The following is a 19,894-nucleotide window of genomic DNA, read 5'->3' on the forward strand; positions in this document are numbered from 1 at the left end:
ACTCACTTTGCGATGGGAAAATAAATTATATAGTCTGGGCAATCTGACAGTATTACTATTAAGTCATTAATTTACTGAGATCAGGGTAATTCCCTGACCAGCCTTTTTTTAATGTTCATATAGCAACACTATTAGTAAATATTAATTCATGGATTCCTAGAACCTGTGCACTAGAAAAGACGTAAGGATCATGATATGTCTTTTTACAGATGAGGAAGTTCTTTGTAGGGCGGGACCATATATTATTCTCCTTTGTACCCACAAACAGCACCTAATATAACCTAATACATAATAAGAGGTCAACACATGCTTGCATGAATGAAAGGGAAACCTTCATCTGGCTGTCTGGGCATCTCTTCCTCAATTCCACCTGAACCAGGTCAATTTCTACCAAAGAGCAGTCGCATCATACTCTAATTCACCTTTCTATGTAAATTCAGCTATTTATATGAGAGAGGAAGTTAGAAGTAGTGGGAGCTACCTATCAGTCCACTCAATGGCTATATGCGCCTTGCTATAATCAAGCCTGAAACAGGAGTGAGTGATTTTAGGAGTTTCTCAATCACTGATAAACAGGTACAGACAGCAAAGAATTAATTGAAGGCCCCAAAGAAACACTGACAGCAGTGAGGTAGTAAAATAGTTATCCCACCTGAGAATTAACCCTTTCTGAAAATACTCTCATTGGGTGATTTTTCCAAGTCGAAACAAAGTGACTATGATAGAAATAAATGGGACACAATTACCTCACTTAAACAAAGTATAAATATGCTAATGTTTGGGTAATTAAACTTGTAATAAAGGAGTGGCATAGAACAGTATAGAGCAAAGAAATCAATGAAAACAATGCACATGATACTCAAGACTGTTATTATTACAAAACAGCAAACTAGGAGTATCTGAGAGAACTCCACCAAACCACCATAAATGTGAAGATGGCTGTATAATGGTGCTTTTGAGGCGTGTCAGGAAATGCCTAATAATGGTGGCTCTTATAAGGTGAATAAATGCTGAGAAACCGTATTAGGGGTGTCAGATAAAGCTCCTAGTTAAATTAAACTCTTATAATCCATACTAATATATCTGGAGACATGACTGTATTAAGAAAACTATTGTATGGTACTTTCTGGGTATTAAAGGATCTTCTGAGGTAATTTTTACAGTACTAGATTTTAATATAACCACTAAGCCCACTCCCGTCCTCACTATTTGACTCCATTATATTCTCTTGTTAATGTCACCATCTGTAGGAACAGACAAGCTACTCTGCTGGTAACTAAGCTGAAAAACCAAACCCACTGCCAACATTCCAAATCACAGGGACACTACAGGACAGAACAGAACTGCCCATAGGGATTCCCTTTTTTTACTTTTTTTTAAATTGTGCTTTAGGTGAAAGTTTACAGCTCAAGCTAATTTCTCATACAAAAATTTATACACATATTGTTATGTGACACTAGCTGCAATACACATGTGACAGCACACTCCCCCGTTCCACCCCAGGTTCCCATGTCCTTTCAACCAGCTCCTGTCCCTTCCTGCCTTCTCATCCTGCCTCCAGACAGGGGCCGCCCATTTGGTCACATGTATCTGCTTGAACTAATAAGTACAGTCTTCACAAGTATTATTTTATGTTTTATAGTCCAGTCTAATCTTTGAAGGGTGGACTTCGGGAATGGTTTTAGCTCTGGGTTAACACAGTGTCTAGGGGCCACGGCTTTGGAGGTTTCTCCAGTCTCAGACCATTAAGTCTGGTCTTTTTATGTGAATTTGAGTTCTGCTCCACAATTTTGTCCTGCTCTGTCAAAGACTCTGTTGTGTTCCCTGTCAGGGCGGTCACTGGTGGTAGCCAAGCACCATCTAGTTCTTCTGGTCTTAGGCTGATGGAGTCCCATAGGGTTTCTAAGGCTGTAATCTTTATGGAAGCAGGCTGTCACATCTTTCTCCCACAGAGCAGCTGGTGGGTTCAATCACCAAACTTTTAGTTAGCAGCTGAGCACTTAACTACTGCACCACCAGGGCTCCAACTGCTGGTAACTGGAGCCATGGAATTCCTGAGTCCCCAGAACTCAACTAGTTCCACAGCTTAAAATAAGAACACTGGTACCCAGCTTCCCAAAGATAGAGATACCCAGTTCTATTTCAGCTAGCACAGACTAGGGGCCTAAGAGAAAAAGGGAAATGCTATGAGGATGTCAAGTCCGTGTAGTTCTTTCCCACCTCTGGGGAAACCTAATCTTAGCTACCCCTTAGATCTCTCAATATTTCTGCTACTCTTCATCTGATATCATTTCCATTCCTCCTTCACTAGACTATAAACTCCTTAGGGTCAGGTGCTGGGTCATAATGTTTGATGGAAGAATGATCAAAACTATCTCATCCATTAATCTCATTGACAAAGGGCCACAAAGTACTGCTTTATGATAGCAATCTTTCTAGTGATTAAAGCTGTCTAAACCATGAGCTGCTTTATAAAGAAATGAGATGTCCATCAAAGTGGGACTTGTTATATCTGTTAAAAGATAACTTTTGAAAAAGTAAACCATGACTCTCAGACAAATATAAAAGATTTTACTTAACTCATTAATAGTGTCTGGTGTCTTAAAAGGTTATGACCAGCCGTGTAAGACACATCTATTGGTCCCATCCCACCTGGAGCAAAGGAGAATGAAGAAAACCAAAGACACAAGGAAAATACTACCCCAAAGGACTAAAGGACCAAATGAGTCAGAGACTCCACCAGCCTGAGGCCAGAAAAACTAGATGGTGCCTGGCTACCACCAATGAGCTCCCTGACAGGGAACACAAGAGAGTCCTGGACAGAGCAGGAGAAAAGTGTGGAACACAACTCAAATTCACATAAAAGGACCAGACTTAATGGTCTGATAGAGACTGGTGGAACCCCCGAAACTACGGCCCCCGAACACTCCGTTAACCTAGAACTGAAACCATTCTTGAAGTCCACACTTCAGACAAAGATTAAACAGGATTATAAAACAAAAAACAATACATGCAAGGAACATGCTTCTTATTTCAAGCAGATACATGAGATCAAATAGGCGGCTCCTGTTCAAAAGCAGGATGAGCAGGCAGGAAGGGACAGGAACTGGTCAAATGGACACAGGGAACCGGGGGTGAAAAGGCAGAGTGTGCCATCACATTGTGGGGGCTGCAACCAATGTCACAAAACAATATATGTATACATTTTTGAATGAAAAATTAAGTTGAGCTGTACACCTTCACCTAAAGCATAATGAAAAAATTTTTTAATAAAATAAAGATTTTATTTAACTCATTAACTAGTGAAGCATCCAGTAAGATGTTACAATCAGTTCGATGGACAAATTAAAGAACACACATACCTATTTATAGGTAAATTGGGGATAGTAACCAAATTTACAAACAGATGCAAAACTGGTCAATATCCCCAGGGCAATAATCAATTGCATTCCACTGAACAAAATTCACTTGCATTTCTGTGAATAAGTATAATCTACATTATCATTTTTCTACAATTTACAGAATTATAAAATAGCTCTAAGGCAATGAAGAATGTGGATAACCTAGAAGAGAGCCCTAGACAGGACATTCAGTAATTTTCTGTGCCCATTTCAAAGTCTTTCATAATTTTCTCTGACATGTCCATACAATACAATCCTATGCAGCTGCGAAAGAGAATGACGCAGCTCTTCACACACTGATATGGAACAGCCTCCAAGATACAATGAGCAAAAATCAAAAAAAAGTACAATAAGAATGGTAGCTGGTATCTGTGTTTAAGAATAAACATAAAAACATGTCACATACGCACAGAGTATGTCTGAAAAGATATACAAGAAACTTTATTACTTTCAACCTCCCCCATTAGAATGGAAGCTCCATAAGGGCAGATCTTTGTCTATTTTATTTCGTCCACTCCTGTATCTCTAAACACTAGAATGGTGCTTGGCATTTAAGAGGCACTCAATAAATATTTGTTGAATAAATTAATGAATCAGTGGTGACAGTGGCTATTTCCAGAAGGAGAAACTGGATGGCCATAGGGTAGAGAGATGAGAGGGAAACTTACTTTTCACTATATATCCTTTTGTATGTTTAAGTTTTGGATCATTTCCATATATTACCTCCTTAAAAACTGAGTTTTCAAAAAAGGTAATGAGTTCTTTATTATTAAAAGACTTCCAGTCTATGTTAGATAAGATGTTACAAAAAGGATTTCTTCATAAGGCTGCCTTCCATCTCTAGCACGTTAGCAAGGTGCTGAGAACTACTGCATGAACATTGGCAGGTATGACAAATGTGAGTGACACTCGTGCTATTAATATGTAGGTTCAAAATACACAGAAATATTTAGTTGGTTCAACCACCTGGAAAACAGTTTGGTATTATTTACTAAAGTTGAACATCTGCATACCCTATGAGTCAGGACTTCTACTCCTGGGCATACACCCTACAGAAAAGTATGTTCATAAGACATGTACAAGGATATCATAGCTAAAAAAACAAAACAAATTAAAAAAACCCAGAAACAACCCAAATATCCATCAACAGTAGAAAAGGATGGACAAATTGTACAGTCATAAATGGAATACTATACAGCAATGAAAGGGAAATAAATTAGCTGTATGCAATAAGATGAATAAATCTCACACTGCTAAGCTAAAGAAACCAAATACTAAAAATACATGCTTGTGATTTCATTTATAAAAATTTAAAAAACAGGGAAAACAAACTATTAGCGTTTAAGTATATATTTAGGGGAAAACAACTCAAAAAAAAAAAAGGCAAAGAAGTAATACTGTAAGTCAGGACACTGGTTACTTTGAGGACAGACAGTTGTGATTAGGAACGGGCACCTGATGAGCTTCTGAGCCATTAGCAGTGTTTTATTTCTTATCCTGGGTGGTGGTAACTTAGATGTTACTTTAAAATAATAACGCTGAACACTTATGTTGCAGGCATTTTTCTGTATGTATATTGTATTTGGCAACAGAAACAAAAGTTTAAAAAATATATAAACATTCTCCATGTAAGCTGGAGCCCAGGAACGGGTGAAAGTTCTAGGGTCCTGGGCTAAAGATTAAGTGCCCTATAAAACAAAAAAGGAAGAAAACAAACGGAGGAAACAAACAGGGCTTCAAACCGGTTCATTCCAGTTCAAACCGCTGCTGAAAATTTACATTTCTAACAAGCCCCCAGGCAATGCTAACGAAGCTGGTTAGGGATGAGTTCTGAGAACCACTAGTAGCACATACCCGCCCACTGCCAGCTGAGTCGATTCCGACTCACAGTGACCCTATAGGACAAAGTACAACTGAGTTTTCAAGGCCATAATCTTTACAGAAGCAGGCTGCCACATCTTTCTTCTGTGGCTAGTAGAGCAGTGGGTCTCAATTTTACCATACATAAGAATCACCTGGGCATTTTGTTAAACTGTAAATTCTGATTCAGTATATCTGGGACGGGAATAAAAGTTTTCAGCAGGGATTCCACCTGTGCCTGGGTCAGCTTGGTTAAATTGTTCCTGCTTTTCACAGCTTGTTCACTTCTTTCTCCACTTTGAAATCTACAATTTCTTTAAAAGCTCCAAACTGTGACGTATTTTTCTTCTCTGATTTTACATATTCTATGTCCCTTGTTGTTCTCAAACTTTAGGTGTATCAGAACCACCTGGAGAGCTTGGTCAAACACAAATTATGGGCCCCACCTCCTGAGTTTCTGGTTTAGGAGGTGTGGAATCCAAAAACCCAAAACCCAGCGCTGTCGAGTTGATTCCGACTCATAGCCACCCTATAGGACAGAGTAGAACTGCCCCACAGAGTTTCCAAGGAGCACCTGGTGGATTCGAACTGCCAACCTTTTGGTTACCAGCTGTAGCAGTTAATCATCTACACCACCAGGGTTTCCAAGTGTGGAGTAAGGCCCATGAATTCCCGTTTCAAACAAGTTTGCAGGTGACACTAATGCTGTCAGAGAACCACTGCTCTATAGTTAAGGATTAATGCAATAATCCGGAAGAGAAATTACGAGGATTTCAAGAAGGTAAAAGCAATAGGAACAGAGACAGACATGTTCAACAACCAGAATGAGGGTGCAAGTGAGCAGGAATTCGGAACTCTAAGCTCAGTTTTCAGCTTAAGTGACTAATGTACCATTCACCAGAAGAAGGAATTGAGGGGGAGGAAAAGCAAGTTCAGTCTGATAAGAAATCTATCTGATGAGAAATCTTACAGAATTTGAATAAGAAAGCCTAAGAAAGGCACCCTAATCTTAAATGGGAAAGGTAGAGGGAAACCCGAATGGGATGAGACAACATGGGGAAAGTGTTCTGAAAGTATTCTGTGAATGTAAGAAACCACATAAAAGTAAGCAGGTGACCTCCTCACAATGGAATTCTATGCAGCTTTCTATGAACTGCTGTGGAGTGGGTTCCAGGATACATCAAGTGTTAAAATGAAAAGAGCAGAAGTGTATCTATAGCACCTCCTGTGTAAGAAAGAACAAGAAATTTTAAAAAATACACATGTATCTGGTCACTTGGACTAAAAAGAAGCATAGGGAAGGATAAAGCAGAGACAAGTGAGTAAGCTATCTACAGGGCAGGGTAGGACAGGGTGGAAAGGACACAAGGAATGGGGTGACATGTCTCTGACCACACCTTTTTGACTTTTGGAACCACATTAATGTTTCATTTAAAAAATAACAATAAAGAAAATCAACAAAGATGGTGAGGAAAGCCCTAATATGAAATACAAACAATCTAATGAACCAAAATGTGTTTCAAATAAATAACATGATCACAGTGAAGGAAGCAGGGAGAAAAAGAACTAACCCATGTAACTTTTGGATACAGTACTTGGACTATTATGTTCTTCTGGCTAACATTAAAAAGTAATGTTAAACAAATATTGAACTCTACATAGTGGGTTTCTTTTTCACAGATGTATGGATTAGCTATTTTGAACCTACCTTCTGTGTACATTAGGAGTATGCAAATAAGTGAATATGTCATCAATAAGGGAAGCTAGATTTTCACTGTTAGAGATGAGAGTTACAAATACAGAAAGGAGAACAGACTCGAGTAAACCCTGTGTTGTGGCATTGGAATTGGAGGTATCAGAGTGAACTCAGTTTTTAATATAAATATACAAAAATAGATATAGACATGTGTAGGACACACACACAAATACACAAATCTAGTTCCTAACTCTGTTTGCTGAGAAGGCCTAGAAACAATGACAGCCCAATAACCCTGAACACACCTAGCACCCAGATCTTGATTTCTAAATACAAGTTTCCACTAAAAAGAACAAAAGTTCCTTAGAGAAACAGTTGATTCCAGGGCTGGGGCAGGGAAAATACGAGAGGAACCTAAACTATCTTGTTGTACTAGAAAATAAGGAAGTGCTTAAAGAATGATGGAGTATGTCAAAAAAGACACAGAAGCCAGCTCGAAAGGGCTCCCATTTGTCAAATCTGGAAATTTTTTAGCAAAAAAATAAAAATAAATAAATAATAATGATAGTAAAGAATTATAACCCAATGAATATACAACAAGAATCCATGAGTTCATAGAGATATTAATTAGGTAATGGGGGAAAGCCAACTAATAAATGTAGAAGGAATGATGGAATTGAAAAATCTTCATTGGATGGAGAAACAAATCAACAACTTCATATGGAAGGGAAAGAGGCCCCGGATAAATAAGGCATTACTGAAAAAGAAGAACAAAGTGGGAGGCCTTACTTTACCTGATTTTAGAGCCTATTATACAGCCACAGTAGTCAAAACAGCTTGGTACTGGTACAACAACAGATACATGGACCAATGGAACAGAATTGAGAATCCAGACATAAATCCATCCACATATGAGCAGCTGATATTTGACAAAGGCCCCAAAACAGTTAAGTGGGGAAATGACAGTCTTTTTAACAAACAGTGCTGGCATAACTGGATATCCATCTGCAAAAAAATGAAACAAGACCCATACCTCACTCCATGTACAAAAACTAACTCAAAATGGATCAAAGACCTAAATATAAAATCTAAAACGATAAACATCATGAAAGAAAAAATAGGGACAATGTTAAGAGCCCTAATACATGGCATAAACAGTATACAAAACATTATAAAGAACATAGACGAAAAATTAGATAACTGGGAGCTCCTAAAAATCAAACACCTATGCTCAAACAAAGACTTCACCAAAAGAGTAGAAAGACTACCTACAGACTGGGAAAAAGTTTTTAGCTATGACATTTCTGATCAGCGCCTGATCTCTAAAATCTATATGATACAGCAAAAACTCAACTGCAAAAAGACAAATAACCCAATTAAAAATGGGCAAAAGATATGAATAGACACTTCAATAAAGAAGACATTCAGGTAGCTAACAGATATATGAGGAAATGCTCACGATCATTAGCCATTAGAGAAATGCAGATCAAAACTACAATGAGATTTCATCTCACTCCAACAAGGCTAGCATTAATCCAAAAAACAAAATAATAAACGTTGGAGAGGCTGTGGAGAGATTGGAACACTTCTACACTGCTGGTGGGAATGTCAAATGGTACAACCACTTTGGATATCGATTTGGCGCTTCCTTAAAAAGTTAGAAATAGAACTACCATATGATCCAGCAATCCCACTCCTTGGAATATATCCTAGAGAAATAAGAGCCTTTACACAAACAGATACATGCACACCCATGTTTACTGCAGCACTGTTTATAACAGCAAAAACACAGAAGCAACCAAGATGCCCATCAACAGGTGAATGGATAAATAAATTATGGTATATTCACATAATGGAATACTATGCATTGATAAACAACAGTGAAGAATCTGTGAAACATTTCATAACATGGAGGAACCTGGAAGGCATTATGCTGAGTGAAATTAGTCAGTTGCAAAAGGACAAATATTGTATAAGACCACTATTATAAGAACTTGAGAAAGAGTTTAAACTGAGAAGAAAACATTCTTTTGTGGCTATGAGATGGGGGAGGGAGGGTAAGAGAGGGGCGTTCACTAATTAGATAGTAGATAAGAACTACTTTAGGTGAAGGGAAAGACAGCACACAATACAGGGGAGGTCAGCACAACTGGGCTAAACCAAAAGCAAAGAAGTTTCCTGAATAAACTGAATGCTTCGAAGGCCAGCGTAGCAGGGGCAGGGGTCTGGGGACCATGGTTTCAGGGGACATCTAAGTCAACTGGCATAATAAAATCTATTAACAAAACATTCTGCATCCCACTTTGAAGAGTGGCATCTGGGGTCTTAAATGCTAACAAGCAGCCATCTAAGATGCATCAATTGGTCTCAACCCACCTGGATCAAAGGAGAATGAAGAACACTAAGGACACAAGGTGATTATGAGCCCAAGAGGCAGAAAGGGCCACATGAACCAGTGGCTGCATCACCCTGAGACCAAAAGAACTAGATGGCACCTGGCTACAACCAAGGACTGCCCTGACAGGGAACACAACAAAGAACCCCTGAGGGAGCAGGAGAGCAGTAGGATGCAGACCCCAAATTCTCATAAGACCAGACTTAATGGTCTGACTGAGACTGGGAGAACCTCGGTGGTCATGGCCCCCAGACCTTCTGTTGCCCCAGGACAGGAACCATTCCCGAAGCCAACTCTTCAGACATGGATTGGACTGGACAATGGGTTGGAGAGGGATGCTGGTGAGGAATGAGCTTCTTGGATCAGGTGGACACTTGACACTATGTTGGCATCTCCTGCCTGGAGGGGAGATGAGAGGGTGGAGGGGGTTAGAGGCTGGCAAAAAGGACACGAAAAGAGAGAGTGGAGGGAGAGAGCAGGCTGTCTCATTGTGGGGAGAGTAATTGGGAGTGTGTAGCAAGGTGTATACGGGTTTTTGTGTGAGAGACTGACTTGATTTGTAAACTTTCACTTAAAGCACAATAAAAATTATTTTTAAAAAATCTTTATTGGCAACAATCGTAACAATAATTGATTCAGGAAACTAGTGGGTGAAAGTCTAAGGAATAACAGCATATTTACATAGTCTCAAGTATCTCTCCAGAAGACACTTATTACTTACAAAAGGAAAAATCATCACTTTACAGTGGAGAAATTACCAGACTCCATTTTAACTAAGTGATCAAAGTTACCATCACCAGTAATGGACAAAATCAGTGTCATTAGCCTCCTGAAATGAAACACTGAGAAAAAGACAACATCCCTTCTGTGGTATTCCTGCCAAAAATGAATGCATAATGTCGATATAATCATGAGGAACACCAGACAAACCTCAAATGAGAGACACACTACAAAAAAAAAAAAAAAAAAAATGGCCTATTCTCTTTTAAAATGTACATGTAGTGAAGACAAAAACTGGGGAACTGTTCCAAATTAAAAGAGACCAAAGGAAACACCAATTGCACAAGGAAGGACTGGGGTAAAAAGGCATTGTATCTGCAATTTATTCTTAAACGGTTCAGAGAAAATACATACACACAGAAAGAGAAAAGGATATATAAATGTGGTAAAATGTTAACAATGAGATACCATGTCATCCCAATAAGGTTATATGAGAATGCCTGGTAGTATCCCTGAAAATTTTCTGTAAGTCTGAAATTACATTAAAATAAAAAGTTAGAAGAAAAAAGTAGGCAAGTAATCAATATTTGTTGGGGGTGGTGGTTGTTAGCTGCTCTCGAGTCAATTCCAACTCATGGTGACCCCATGTGCGCAGGGTAGAACTACTCCATAGTTTTCAAGGCTGTGACCCTTCTGAAGCAGATCACCAGGCCTGTCTTCTGAGACACCTCTGGGTGGGTTCAAATTGCCAATCTTTCAGCTAGTAGTCAAGTGCTTAGCTGTTTGCACCACCCAGGGAGCCCAATCAAGATTCAGTTAATCTCTGAAGAAATAAATTGCCAAAATATAAACCTAATTGAGATGTGTTCTGAAAAGGTTTCTCGACTAAACCACGTGTGTCCTTAATACACTCCACTCCACGGCTGTTGAGTCGATTCCTACTCATAGCGACCCTATAGGACAGAGTAGAACTGCCCCATAGAGTTTCCAAGGAGCGCCTGGCTTAATACACTAGCACCTTCTAAAGAGTGAAATCTGGAATAAAATGGATCAGCTCTAGTCTGTCCTATAGGGTCCCCTACGAGTCGGAATCGACTCAATGGCACCCAACAACAACTTAGCACCTTACTCAAGGAGAAAAGTTTTTAAAGTATTTCAACCGTTCAGGCAGTTATTAAAATTCTAACTTTCTCAAACAACTTGTCCCAAATCACCAAAAACAGGACTGAATTTCTCCATCTGGACATTCACATGCTAGGACGCTGTATTGAAGCCAGGAGTTGACGTGAAGTAGAAAGAGCCCAGACCCCAGATCAGTCAGCCTGAAGACCAGTCCCACCTCCCACTGGCCACAAACCAAAGGCATAGTAGCCTCCATGTTCTGGGATTCAGTTGCCTCATCAGTAAAATGGGAAAAATATCCAATCTGCAAAGTTGTTATAAGGATTAAATGACATATGTAAGAGATCTAGTGACAAACAGTAGCTAGTTGTTAATGACCCTTTTGCTCTTATGCACTATAACCACATTTCCCATATCAGAAAGGGGGGTGGGGGCATGGAATATTTGCATGTATCATATCCAGATACAAAAGGCTGCCCAAGGACCACATAAAGCAGAGACTACATTAGCCTGAGACCAGAAGAACTAGATGGTGCCCAGCTACAACCAAAGACTGCCCTCGCAGGCAACAAAACAGAGAACCCCTGAGGGAGCAGGAGAGCAGTGGGATGCACACCTCAAATTCTCATAAAAAGACCAAATTTAACAGTCTGACTGAGACTGGAAGGACCTCAGGGGTCATGGTCCCTACACCTTCTGTTAGCCCAAGACAGGAACCATTCGCAAACCCAACTCTTCAGACAGGATTGGACTGGACTATGGGATAGAAAATGATACTCGTGAAGAATGAGCTTCTTGGATCAAGTAGACACACGAGACTATGTTGGCATCTCCTGTCTGAACGGGAGATGAGAGGGTAAAGGGGTCAGAAGCTGGTCAAATCCACAGGAAAACAGAGAGTGCAGGGAAGGAACATGCTGTCTCATTAGTGGGAAAGCAACTAGGAGTATATACCAAGGTGTTTATAAATTTTTGTATGAGAGTCCGACTTGATTTGTAAACTTTCACTTAAAGCACAATAAAAATTAAAAAAAAAAAACACTCCACAGCCTAGTAGGGACTGAACTTTGTTGCGTTCACTGCTTAGCTTGTGTTTCAAGTGGGTTGATATTTGTGATGAGACTCAGTTCCTTGGTACTTTATACTTGCTCTATCTAAATGGATTTTTAAGATCATCTCGATTATCAATAAAACTTTGCATTGAAACAAATAAACAAAAAAAAGGCTGCCTAAGGAGTTAATGTGAACTATGACATGTTAAAATTTCTGGAATATTATAACTTAAGAGTTAAAATAAAACTGAACACTTAACCACTCAAGAAGCATCTGAGTACCTAGTCTTTGATCAATATTTACATAGTACTTATTATATCCTATGTAGTACTCTAAATATGTTCTTTTTTCTCTCCTACCAAATTATATATTCTTTGATTGCTAGCAGCAACAAAAAAATGGGTTCTTTTTCATGGGCCCCTTGCCTACATGCTGAATGAATTAAATGTCAAGTCTTCAGTGTCTGTTCGTATCAATACAATCTTAAGATTGTAAGATTCAGGTATTAGATCTTCGCACTAACAGTATTCACATGTGTGCACACTCATTCACACAGTACCATACCTCCTAACCAAGGCTAGTGTTAGGTGCACAGAGCAATTATCATTTCTTGATGCCCAGCACTTCACAGTTTCTGGCACATGGTACATGCTTAGTGAGTGTTAACTGAAAGAATAAGTGAGAGCAAACAAGAGCCCAGGAAGCATAGGGAGTAGCTAACTTGTCAGTCACATGGCTCCAATTTAACTACTGAAATCCCTTTACCAACATGTTTATACTTTTGCACAACTATTGCTTCGTTTCTTTTTACAGCACAACTCCCTAAAAACACTCTATCAGACATTAGGACTAATATCTGTGCTATATGCCAAATGTCCTCAATGAGTGTGACATGTATGACCCAAGGTATATCTGCAAACAGGGAATACATTCTTACATTCAGGTTCTTCTACATCCATGTTTCTTGAATCACATCTCTTCCTGTTTCTTTCCTTTGGGTTTTGCCATTTTGTCCACACTACTGCAAGCTTTGCAGGAACAGAGAGTATGTTATTTGCTTCTCTTGTAAAACTCCAAAGTGCCTAGGACACAGATTGGAGTCTTGACATGTTATTGACAATTATTTTAAAAACTGGACTCTGTCATTAAAAAAGAGAGCACCTAAGACAAAGTCAAAGCATCTAGTTTGACACCAGCTATCTGACAGAAATTTTCTGTAGTTATTTTGTATGTAAAATTAGAAGCAGTATCATCCCCATGACTCAGGTGAGATATAAAACGAATGAAATCCGTGTGAAGAATGTACAATCATGCACAAGGACTGTATTTAGCAGCTTCAATGGCTCATTCAAACACTGTTCTGTACCAAACATTATAATAAATTCTGGAAGCAACAAAAATGGGAATGAGCTGAGGTCCATGGCATTGGAAAGCAGACTGGTGGTTCTAGAGATCGAGGCTGTCACTTCCCTGTGTTTTAAACGCTTTCCTGGTTCTCCATAAAACCTCAACCTCTCTGTTAGTCTCTATGCTGCTTCCTCTTCTTTTATCTACCCTCAAAATCAGTGGTTCTCAAAGTATGGTCCAGGGAACAGCAGCATCACCTGGAAACTTGTTCAAAATTCAAAGTCTCAAGCCCCACCTGAGACCTACAGAATCAGAAACTATGCGGGTGGGGCCCAGCAATCTGTGTTTTATCAAGGCCTCCAAGTATTTCTGATGCACACTCAAGTTTGAGAACTGATCTAAGTTTAACACTGATTCAACTGTTGATTTCCACAAGTTCCACTCTTTAGCCCTTCAATTCTCCCTCTACACTTTTCTGAGAAGTCACATCTTCTACTACCTCTACATATATTACTATTACTACTAATAGCAACTACTGCCATTTATTAAGGATTTATAAGCTAGTCATTGTGCTTATCACTGTACACATACTACCCAACTTGATCTCTACAATAATTCTTTAGAGTATTATTAAACCCACTTTTCAGATGAAGAAGCTGTGGCTTAGAGATGTTAAATAACTCGCCCAAGGTCACCTAAACAGTAAGAAGCACAATGGAGATTTGACCTCTGGTCTTCCAGATTCCAATGCCCAAGATGTTAACTCACCTCCTAGAATGGTGCCCCTCCAACAGCTTCAGCTGTCACCTACATTACAATTGTTCGTAACCCTCTCATAAACTGGAGTAGAATTTCCAATTATCTAAAGGATCTTTCTATTTCAACTCCCCAAAAGGACCTTAAAATTCACATGCCATCATTTCTTCTCTCCACTGCAAACCCACTCCTCCTCCTGTATTTTCTAATTTAATGTCATCATAATTACCCAGTTCCTCAATTGGGCAACATGTCATCTTTGACTCCTCACTCTCCCTCACCTCTACAACCCATCCGTTCCCACTGTCCCTCTTCAGCTCCCAACATCTCCCACCTATATCCTATCTGGTCTCCCCACCTCTCCACTCCAATGCAATCTGCACATTACCTGCCGGCTGACTTTCTGATCTGATGAGTCTACCTTCCATGACTCTCCATTGCCTGTGAGAGGAAGGGTAAGGAGTCTAAACTTTTAAGAATGGAATAGAAGTCCCTCTCATGATTTGGCTCCAACAAAATCTCTCCGGTCTCATCACTTCTGCCATGCAAATGGTTTTCCAAAATTAACATTCAATTTTAATCTTTGGCAATTTTGCATATGCTGTCCTCTCTGCCTGGAATGCTCTTTCTTCCCCATTGTTGTTGTTGTTGCTGTTGTTAGCTGCCGTCACGTAGGCCGCCATCTTCTGGCAACCCCACACAAAAAGAAACGAAAAGCTGCCCAGACCTTCGCCACTCCCTCAGTCAGTTGCAGATTGGACTATTGTGATTCATAGAGTTGTCATTGCTGATTTTCAGAAGTAGATCACCAGACGTTTTTCCCTAGCCCATCTTACTCTGGAAGCTCCACTGAAACCTGTTCAGCAGCAGCACATGAGGTACACTGACCGAGAACAGAACCTGGGTCTTCCACATGGAAGGTAAGAATTCTACCACTGAGTCTTCCCCCTTTACCTGTGGCAAAATTCTACCTAGCCTTTGTTGGGTAAATTCCATCCTCTTCAAAGCTTTCCCGGATTCTCTCAATTGTTTTTTTTCCCCCAGTCAAAGCAATCTACTCCCTCAGCACTTTGTTCCTTCAAAAGTGGTAACCCTTATCACAACATGTAAAGGTTAATGGTTTGTCTCCTCTGATGAACACGGTACCTAAGGGGATATATTGTGTCTTACTCATCTTTGTCTTCCCAGCACCCAGCAGAGTGCCTAGCCATAGCCAGTACTCAATAAATATTTGCTAAATTGTTGAATAATGCAACACTGGCTGTTGTCGCTTTACAAGTCTTAGTTAGCAATTCAACTTCCGTTTTAAGCACCACTCAAAATAATTTTCACATAACAACAAAAGATGTTATACCAAGGGTTCAATACTCAGCAGAAGGATCTTTAATTATTCTCAATTCTTTTCGTCCACATTTTTGAGTATCCTTCTTCAGATACACTCATTTCCCAACTAACACTGTTTGTATTTGTTTGAGTCAGCAGTACATACAAACCTCACAGGCCACTGTAAGAGATAATCCCAAGCAAAACTGTGTCACTGGATGATTGCCTTGGTACACTATTTCAGTAAATTTCCACTGGAATGGCCCAAGCACATCAGGTACATTTCAGAAATTGGAACAATCACTGCTGACCAAATATATGAGAAAACCCACCGCCGCTGAGTCGATTCCAATTTGTAGTGACCCTATAGGAGAGGGCAGAACTTCCCATAGGATTTCCAAGGCTGTAAGCTTTACAGGGTGGAGCCCTGGTGGCACAGTGGTTAAGCACTCAGCTGCTAACTGAAAGGTCGGAGGTTCAAACCCACCAGCCACTCTGTGGGAGAAGGATGTGGCAGTCTGTTTCCATAAGGATTACAGCCTGGGAAACCATATGGGGCGGCTCTGTTCTGTCCTATAGGACCGTTAAAAATCAAAATTGACTGGACAGCAATGGATTTGGTTTGGCAGGCTGCCACATCTTTCTCTTGAGTAGCCATTAATGGGTTGGAACCACCAACCTTTTGATTGGCAGCTGAGCACTTAACTATTCTCCTACATGCATGCACATTAGTGAAGCATTTATTCCAATTAGCATTTAAAATCAAAAGCATATAAGACCCTGATCCTGGTTCAACCACTTTTGTTGTTGTGTGCCATCGAGTCTATTCCAACTCATAGCAACCCTATATGACAGAGTAGAACTGCTCTGTAGGGTCTCCTAGGCTGTAATCTTTACGGAATTAGATCGCCAGGTCTTTTCTCCCGTGAAGTGGTTGGTAGGTTCAAACCACCAACCTTTCAGTTAGCAGCCAAGCACTTAACCATTGCGTCATCAGGGCTCCTTTCGATTCAACCATAGTATCCTTTAATTTTAAGAAAGGATAACACTTGGTATTCTTGTCTAAGACTCTAAGTAACAAAACTCCCATTCCAAACACATTCCATCTTCTCATCATTGGGATGCTGATAATCCTGCCCTTAACACCTTCCCTTCCCAACCTGCTAAATTATCTCTGCAATGTTCCCCTATCAGAGAACTTCTGCTCCAACATATCCACACACACAAAAAAAAGTTACTGTCGAGTCGATTCCAACTCATGGCGACCCTATACGACAGAGCAGAGCTGCTCCATAGACTTTCCAAGGAGCATCTAGGTGCATTCAAACCGCCAACCTTTTGACTGGCATCCACAGCACTTAACCAGTACAACACCAGGGTGTCCCCTGGACATATAAGTCTCCTCAATGCATGCCCCAATGATCCAATTCACTCTATTTACTCAATATATGGTTTCTTATTTGTTCTGTAATTCAAATTTTACACTTCTTTCAAAGACCAACTCGTTTTACCTCTTCCAAAGAGTTCCCTAATTCAGCCCAAACAAATCTTATCTTTTCTGAATTTCCACTGCATTTACAGCCCTCGGAGTGTAGTACTTGCTTACATATTATCTCACATGCTTTTATAATCCTTTTATTTACACATTTGTTTATTTTTTTCCTAGCTAGTTTGCTTTATAGAAAAAAAGCTTTATCTATGTCATTTGTAACCCTACAATTCTCCCACATTTAGCATAATACTAAGCAAAGGGAACACGCGTATTAACTACTTGAAGGACTGAATTAAATGTTTTCTATACATAGATATGCCACTCATGCACAGCGTGATATATAACAAATATCTACTGCTTGTCTACCCTATGTCAAACACTTCTCTAGGTGCTGGAGATACACCAGTGAAGAAAACAGACATAACTCCTGGCCTAAAAATGATTATACTATAGTCCAGAGAGGAAAAGACATTGGATTTTGAGTACACTAAGTGTTACGGAGCGAAGTTACTAATGGCTCGGAGGTGCACCAACCTCAGGGAATGAAATCACAGAATTTTAGAGTTGAATGAAAACTTAGATGTTATTTGCTCCAACTTTCCTGTACAAATCATAATTAAGTTTCAATATAGTCTTTTTATCACTTCTAGGCATTGTCTTAATCAACAGAAAATCAGAAAAGACTGATGACTTCTTAATCTCCAATATGCCTCTTTCCAGCTGATAACTACAACCACCAATTTATCCCTAAGGGAGTACATCACATTGAGAAGAGAGCACTGGGCTGACAATTTGCGGCACTTTACACCCAGGCTTCTCTGATCCCAAATGTTTTCTAGCCCCCAAGTTGAACAGAATCCGTATTTTCTAACTAGTAAATAGCAAGTCTGTACCACTTCTAAGGGAAACATTACTTCCTTAGCTCTAATGATGACACAAACACAACATATTCTGGGAAATAAAACAGCACCCTTTAGTCTATCAGGAAGTTAAAACTGAGGATGGACAGCGGCCCCTTCGTCTCAAAAGCTGTAGCAACGATGTGATAAAATGTCAAAGGCACACAGATAAAGTTCCTTGCCTGCATTAAGCACGTGTGCATTATATGTGAGGTTGGAAACTCTAGGCAACAGGTTGGCCGCCTCGTTTCTATACTGACAGATAGCCTTCTCCAGGTCGTGGGTGTGTCCGACGACGCACGCAGGCACTGATTCACAAAACTCCCCATAACAACCGGCTCCTACTCAGAGCCTGGCCAGGGCAGGGGCAACGACGGCCCCAGCAGTGCCAAACTTTCCAAACCCCAACCCCAGTGTCCCGGGTTCCTCTTGGTCCCCAACAACCTCGTAGTCAGGATGAGAGGCTGCTCTGGGAACCCGGGTTTCTCCTGGCTCGAACACCTCTGTTTGAAAGCCTGGCAGAGCCACCCCGAAGCCCTCGAACTCCTTCTGCCCTCCCCTGCACCCAAGGCAGCAGAATCTTCCCGGGCCCGTTGCCCCTCCCAGAGCGTCCCAGTGCGGGAATTGACCCTCGCCAGCCCCCGTCCCCGCAGCTTCCCCGCCCCCGGAAAAAGCGGCAGAGGGGCGTGATGCGGCGCGCGCGGGTACGGTGGGGGCGCGCGTCCCCGCGCCCCGGGCCCGCGCAGCAGAGGCGGCCAAGCCCCGTCTCCCCTGCGAGGCCCCTGGCTACTCACCCCGACGATGTTCCTCTGCGACCTAGCCGCCGGCACAGATGCTTCTTCCGCCTGCTCCGCACCCACCTCGTAGCCACCTCCCCCTCGGCAGCTGCCGTCGCCGCCTTCGTCGCCGCCGCCGCCGCCGCGGCGCGCGCCCGGTCTCACGCACAGCGCCGTGACCGCGCACGCGCCTCTGCGCGATGGCGTCACTTAGCAACAGATGGGCGTGAGGTTCGAGGGTTTAGGGCTGGATGGTTCACCCCGGCGGGGTTCTGCAGCTTTTCTCCACCCACCCGCCTGCCCCGCTACCCCTCTCGAGCAGGGGTCCCCAGGGTGTGGCTGACCTGCCGGCACCTGGCTCCAGGAAAGCCATATCACCATACGTCATTGTATGGCGTCACCGGTGCGCGTCACCGCGAATGGAAAAGTCCCCCACCGTGATCATCGCCGCGATGCTCCCGGGCGCCTGTGGTGGAGGGAGCAGTGGCTCCGTTCAGACTGGCACCGACTCCATCGGCAATTTCCGCGAAGTGCAGGAAGGTTCTCGAAGGAGTGAGACCAAAAGGGCTGAAAGTTTGTCGTTAATGTTGGGGTCTGCTGAGTCACACCTAGCTTAGCAGCAGGGTGTGATGGACAGAACCTGGAATTTGGATATTCGGTCCAACTCTGGCAATTACCGTCAACGGTGTTGGGCAAATTGCCCAATTTCCCTAACTTTCAGTTTCCTTTTTTTATAAATGGAGGTAATAATGCCAAACCATTGGAGAGTTTTCAGCCTAAAATGAAATAATGTGTGTAAAGATGCCTTGTAAACTATAAAGCTCATTTATACTTCAAATAAGTTCATTATTAGAGAAGGCAGTGGAGCAAGAGTAGTTAGAGCATGAACTTTGCACTCAGAGAAACCCGAGTTCAAGTTTGACCCTGACTTAGCTTGGATAGTCACTACAAGGTGATCTTGTTGAGCCTGGGGCAAATTGGGGGACTGGTATTGGGAGGTAAGGTGGAGTAATTGTGTAGTTGTGGACGAGTCAGTTCTAACTCCTGGCAACCC

The 19,894-nt window shown here is 41.3% G+C and overlaps 1 protein-coding gene across 6 annotated transcripts in view; it reads right to left on the bottom strand.

Moving 5' to 3' along the window:
- Window positions 1-19,478, bottom strand: part of BTBD9 (BTB domain containing 9) — a 461,023-nt gene extending 441,545 nt beyond the window's left edge. For 5 of the 6 annotated variants that reach the window (XM_023546092.2, XM_010587947.3, XM_064285465.1 and 2 more), the window contains exon 1: window positions 18,859-18,981. The gene's annotated coding sequence lies outside the window, so the exon portion shown is untranslated. Of the gene's footprint in view, window positions 1-18,858; window positions 18,982-19,184 lie in introns of those variants that run through there. The other variant, XM_064285457.1, reaches the window with a different exon arrangement.
- Between the last annotated feature and the right edge of the window lie 416 nt (window positions 19,479-19,894).

This window comes from Loxodonta africana, chromosome 1, assembly GCF_030014295.1.
Source record: "Loxodonta africana isolate mLoxAfr1 chromosome 1, mLoxAfr1.hap2, whole genome shotgun sequence".
NCBI classification, from domain to species: Eukaryota; Metazoa; Chordata; class Mammalia; order Proboscidea; family Elephantidae; genus Loxodonta; species Loxodonta africana.